This window comes from Leguminivora glycinivorella, chromosome 12, assembly GCF_023078275.1.
Source record: "Leguminivora glycinivorella isolate SPB_JAAS2020 chromosome 12, LegGlyc_1.1, whole genome shotgun sequence".
NCBI classification, from domain to species: Eukaryota; Metazoa; Arthropoda; class Insecta; order Lepidoptera; family Tortricidae; genus Leguminivora; species Leguminivora glycinivorella.
The window spans coordinates 5717171-5723911 of NC_062982.1; positions in this window are offsets into that span (position 1 = coordinate 5717171).

Below are 6741 nucleotides of genomic sequence, written 5' to 3' on the forward strand. Positions count from 1 at the left end.
AATTATTTTAAAATAAATGAGTTCAACTATAATTACGTAATGTTACCGAAATTAAAGACATAATTTTGAGCTTGCAATGAAGAAGCAAAATAGTTATTTGTTATACAAGGGGGCAAAGTTGTATTTTAACGCCGAGTGTGGAATTAAAATAAAAATAGAATCCTGAACTTGCGAGTTTTTTAACACACGAGAAGTAAAATACATTTGCACCCGAGTGTAACACAAAACTTTTCCCCTCAATATAGCGCAACAACAAAAAAAATGCAACTACAACGCAAAAAATGCGTTTATCACTGCATCCAGTAGTCCCACAGGTGGTAAATCATCTTTATTACTAGATTCACCTACTTTTATCAATTTTAAAGCAGTCAATTTGACTTTATTCAAGGTCAAATTACTTTACCCACTAGTGGATAAAATGCGTTTTTACCCGCTGGTATTAAAGGACAAAACACGTGTTTCCGAGCTAGTGAAGGGAAAAAGTAGTTATTTGTAGTACATATGATAATTCAATGACATAATAAAAATAGTAACAAAGCATTCGTATATTATGCCAACCTTTTAAATTGTTCTTTTAATAAATAAAAAAGACAACCAACTTAAATAAAAAATATGGTAATTATTCTAGATTAAAAAGCATAGCAAGGATAAAAAGAAATAAAACTATGGAAACGGATTAAATCGCGTATAATGAATTTAAAATACATCCCGACGTTTCGAACTCTTTACAGCGTTCGTGGTCAACGGGTGACTGAGGAAAAATTAAAATGTGCAAAAGCTACCCACTTACAAGAAATATTAACGAACCATGACCACAAATAATATAGATTTCTAAGGCAGGTTCACACACTATTAATAAAGCCAGTTATACAATATTCAAAAACATTTTAATTTTTCCTCAGTCACCCGTTGACCACGAACGCTGTAAAGAGTTCGAAACGTCGGGATGTATTTTAAATTCATTATACGCGATTTAATCCGTTTCCATAGTTTTATTTCATGAGTAACTATCGCGGTAACCGAAGACAATATTAAGGATAAAAAGCTTAAAAAAATAATTTTGATAGTCAATATAAATATGTTCATTTTAATGGCATCAATACCTTCACGAATTCTGGAATATCAAAGTGTAAGCTTCGCTGGAATCATGATTTAGCTTCACATTACAACATTTTGACACGGCATCCAGTTATTAGCATACCTAAGTTGCGAGGAACTATTTTAATATTATTTCTTTGAAAGTTCTGCGGTTGATACCGTACGATACGCTACATTGAAAGAGAACATTAAAACACTAAAAAAATTGAAAAATATAGAAACAGATGTCGAATAACTATAATAACAAACAAATGTGATTTAAAGTTTTTTTTGTCCTATTATTTATTTGTTAAACTAACTTAAAAAGTAAAGCGGCATCTATTTTCAGCACAGTATGCTGAAAGTTGGTGATTTCTGCAAGAAAACAAGAAAAACTGCACATTTGACATTAAAACGCGTAGATAGGTATCAGTATGAGAGCATTTTTATATTGTCTGATGCAATGACGTATGTATGTGTTATCATTTTGATTTCTTTATGTTTTTTCATAGTTGTTTTTTGAAATTCAGAAAAGACCATTTGAAATTGCGTAAACACAATCGTATTTATTAATATCTAAGCCACATTAAAACAATTTTATCTCCTTATCATTTATTGCATATTAGTTTTTTTTATCCAGCCTATAAATGGTATCCCACTGCTGGGCAAAGGCCTCTTCCCTTAACCTCCATGACTCCCGGTTTAGTGCCTCTTCTGGCCAGTTAGTGAGGAAGGTGTCTAGGTCATCCCTCCATCTTCTTCTGGGCCTGCCGCGTCCGCGCTCTATTTGTGGCATCCACTTGGTGGCTACACTAACCCATCTGTCAGGATGCATGTGGCAGACGTGACCAGCCCACTCCTATTTGAGCATATTTAGTTATTCTAAATTAATTAATTACATTACAATTAACTAAATAAATACTAACCCTGGTAATCACCATTATACTAAATTTTCTGCAAATTTGATTTTACATTTGTTATTTTATATCAAGCCCTTTAATTTAAAGCAGTCGAATACATACCTACTCTTTATTAAAAAACCGGAATATCTGTAAGATTCGTGGGTAGGGTGGCAGCCTCGAATTGATATTTGACGTGGACGAGAGATTTTAACTAAATTCGATTATCAAACGTATTAAAAGAACTACACTTTTTAGTTTGGGTAATTATTAATTAACTTTAGAATAATTGAGTTTAATTATTTCATTAGTAATTGAATAACGTAAGTTTTATTGTTGTCCCTTTGTTATTCGTACCTAATGTTTCTTATATTGTAAAAAAAAAATCTGCGAAAAATAAGGAGACCTCTGACAACTGAAAATAATTAACCATTCCAATAACCTGATCTCTCATAAGTGCATAAGTTAATAAACAGGAGAAGTAATTATTCTAACATAATTGTTTTTTTATTAAAATTATGATATTCGTAGTAAAAATTTAAATCACCGCAAAACCGTGGTCGCCCCACTGCAATTTGTCCAACCCAAAGGACGAGGTGAAAAAAACCGGAATTCATTATCCCGAACAAAAACCACGGCAGTTGAAGAGTTAACCCACTGAGCAACGGGCAGGCAAAGTGTTAAGTGTTGTGATTTAACCCAGTTTTATTTTTAATTAATTATTTCATTTCTACTGGATTTTAAACTAACTATTATCTTAGGTGAGTAGCAACTTATTATTTACTATAAAAAATACATTTCAAGAATCATAGCCAAGACAAGTTACAAATGTGATCGTAATTTCATGAATTCAAATACTGAAGTAATAGAATAATAATAATAAATAAATAAATATTATAGGACAATCTTACACAGATTGTAAGGCTTGTGTTGTAGGTTTCCATACAAAGATAAAGTGTATAAATATTTATTTACTTACAAAGAAAGGAACAAATATCTGTGCTCAACTGCTCATCACACAAATAAATGCTTCTAAGATGTGAGTAACTGAGTACCTAGTAATATGTCACTTCCATTATGATACCGATCTGTCACTGTCAAAAACGACGTTTCTCTGAAATAAAAAGTAATTTTCAACAATTACATATCCAACCCAAAATATCCATATCGTGTCAAGATCGAATATTTGACGTAGGTTAAAATTCGAATTAGGGTGTATCTATTCTTCAGAAGCACAAATGAAATTATTAAAAAAATTGTACATAATGTATATATGTAATAGGTACCTATTATGTACAATACCAATCATACTTGTAATAATAAATCGTGTTCGTCTCTCTATTCTCTATAGTATTATTTATCAATTCCCTACAAAAGTATAATAAAGTAAATAAGTAAAAAAAAAAAAACAAATAGAGCTAATGATTAAATTATTGGATGTTTTCTTTGGCCCAGTGGACTGTTTCAAAGGGCTTGTTTGCGCGTCGCCTTGTGCCAGATAATCTTTGACGATGCGTTTTTGGGGTCCTTGGGAAGATTTTTCAATTTTTTTTTTATATAGGTACATATTTCGAAACATATAGATTATAAATAGTATGTTAGGTGAAATCAATCTTAAAATTTAAGTTAGTTAAATGCCATAGTTATTTCTGGTACACATAAAGATACGTATACAAAGCAATAACATATAAACATTATTCTATACATTACAGGTATTTAGATTACATTTGGATTTTTAAAAGTGTATAACAGTTTTCGTTGTTGTATTCTTCTTATACTATTGGTACTCTTCTAAATAATTAGGTTCATATGTAGTTCAGAGTTGTAAAAAAATATACCCAAACATAAGCTTACGACTAAGATTATATTCACTTTGAAAGAAAACGATCAAATACAACAAAATTAGCCAAAATTGCTTATAATGTTAAAGAAAGCACTTTAACTTAGCATATTTTTGAGAAAATTTGCAAAACGAATTACACAAAAAGAAACTTGATTAAAACTATTTAAAGTATCTGACATCAGAGCCCACACAAGATCACAACTTTATGTAAAAACTAAAAACACATTTCGGTGCAAGCTAAGTTACAGGTAAAATTATACAGTATATTACCAATCCCAAAAAGAACTTCATTAAAAATGTCCGGCAAAACCCATACAAAGTCTGATATTTAAACAAAAACATAGTTCTGTGGGTGTCATAGATACCTATTTTAATTTTAAAATAATTCTAAATTTCACCCATTTCAATAAAAAAACCTAGATTAAAAACCGACAGAACCCATAGAAAGTCCCTAGCTCAGCACATAAGCCCGCATGAGGGTTTGAGGGCGCGCCCCTCCCGCGAAAAGCGAGGGAAACCAAGATGGCCGCCTATGACGTTTGCACGATACGGAGGTATTTCCAACTCAACTATTGCGGCGTTTTTCAATCTTTGCAACTAAAAAATAGCCGTTTAATTTATTTTCATACTAATTATATATATTTAAAAATTAAAAAATAATATGATTAATATATACTTAATAATAATAATATAATAATATGTAATTATTATATTTCATTATATATATTTATTTTTATATGTATGAGTCTCACGGGAGTTTTATAGTTAAAATACTAATTATATTTTGAAATTTGTGTCATTTATGAAATAAAGTCATATATATTATGTTTTATTTTACAAACCTAAACATTAAAAAAAACCTTTAACTAAAAATAATAACAAACAGTAATTATTCAATACCGCTTCGCAACGCTTCCGTTGCAAAAGTGCCTATGACGCTTGCGGCATTACTCCATCGCTATCGCAAACCTTTGTACCAAAAACTATTCGGAGCCTGGGTCTTCTCCCTTTAACCTAAGTCTAGTTTATGAAATTATATTTTAATGCCAGACCCTTTACGATTATGTTATACTATTTTTAATTAATAGTCCTTATTTTTTAAGTATTTTATGTACTTACGTCCGTCATACACTTTTTTTTTTTTTTTTTTTCTTCAACATATACCAAGCGTTGTTTATAAAAATATATCCTAACAAGAACTTTCTACAAATTTTGAACGAAAACGATCAAATATAAGAAAATTCGCCCAAATTGCTTACAATTAAAATGACATTTACACAAACCGACAATTATCAGATACTTAGACAATTATAATATAATAACAATCTTTACAAAGGTGTTATAATAAAAGCAATTAAAGACGAAACAGCCTCAATTAGCGCCCCCACAAAAAAGAATGACGTCATTAAAACCACCCATTAAGATACCGAACTGTCAAATTACAGCCCTCGTGCTATTATCGCCTTATGGCTGTATTTTGTATTTTTTAGTATGATGAGGTTTTTAGATGTTCCATATGGGCGGTAATTCTTTTTTAGGTAAAATAACTTTGTCTTTATTTTTAGTTTTTTTTTTTTTTTTCAAAATAATCTCAAGTCCTTCGTCATCAAAGCCTAGCTTACCTATACCTAAAAAATAGGATAAATATAGAAGTACATATTATATAAGCTTGCCCATAGTACAAGCTTGGCTTAGTTTGGGGCTAGGTTGATCTGTGTAAGGTGTCCCCTAATATTTATTTATTATAAACATGATGAGACACAGATATAATAACTAAAGTCATATTGATTTACAGTATAGTGTCCCTGCATTTTTCTGCATTATTTAAATTATCAATATTGTACCTCCATATTAGTGTTATAGGAAAAAAAACAATTACCACTCCACTTTTCCGTTTTATTTTGGGTAAATCCCTCATCATCATTATTTGCTTATATAATTATATATTTCCTATTTATTACTTTTAGATACCTACCTGCCGGTTTACGTACCTAGTTCATTGTTTTAATTATGATTTTATTAGACTTATATGACCGGGATATACAGAGTGGGGCCTGTAACAAAGGCGAAGAATTGAACTCTAGGCTATTCTCCTTATACTGATCAACATTTGTTCGGCGACTTTTAAAAATAACTTTTTATCACCCTTGAAAGTTTTTTCTAAGAGGTAATGTATTGCGAATTCTGTTAAGTCTAAAGTGTCACAGACAACGTCAATGACAACAATAATGGCGTACATTGAAGCTAATATTTATTTTGTATGAAAAATTAAAAATTTAAAGACTTCATAATTTTTAAAAGTCACTGAACAAATGTTGATCAGTATAAGGAGAATAGCCTACAGTTCAATTCTTCGCCTTTGTTACAGGCCCCACTCTGTATAGACCGTGATTACCTTTTTGATTTTTGTCGAACTCCCGATATTCTGACGCAGTTGCATGCATCATGACCACGCAGGTATGTTTTTAAAAAGCAGTAATAAAAGTTTCTGCTCGAAAACATATGTAGGTAGGTAAATAGCCGTTAAAGATTCAAAATAGTATTCATACATATATGTATCAATTCTTGTCAATTCATTGTAGTATCAATTTCCACATAAATACAAAAGCCATTTTAATCAAACCAATTACTTCTCAAAACATGATTTATTAATGAAAATCACCGCAAAATTTAATACAATGAATGACGACTACCGATTGAACATTTAGGCCCAATTAAGCGCGTATTTTTTTCAAATTAAGTTTTTTGGTTATAATAAAATTTCGCCCCTTATTATGGCAGTGACATCTTATTAAAATTCAGCCTGGAGCCAATCCGTGTTGCCGATTTCTTACACTTGGGGCCGAGAGTTATAGCCATTATCGGAAACCAATACCTTTGTTTGAAATTGAAATATGATATTGTCGGTGGCCGATCGGAAAA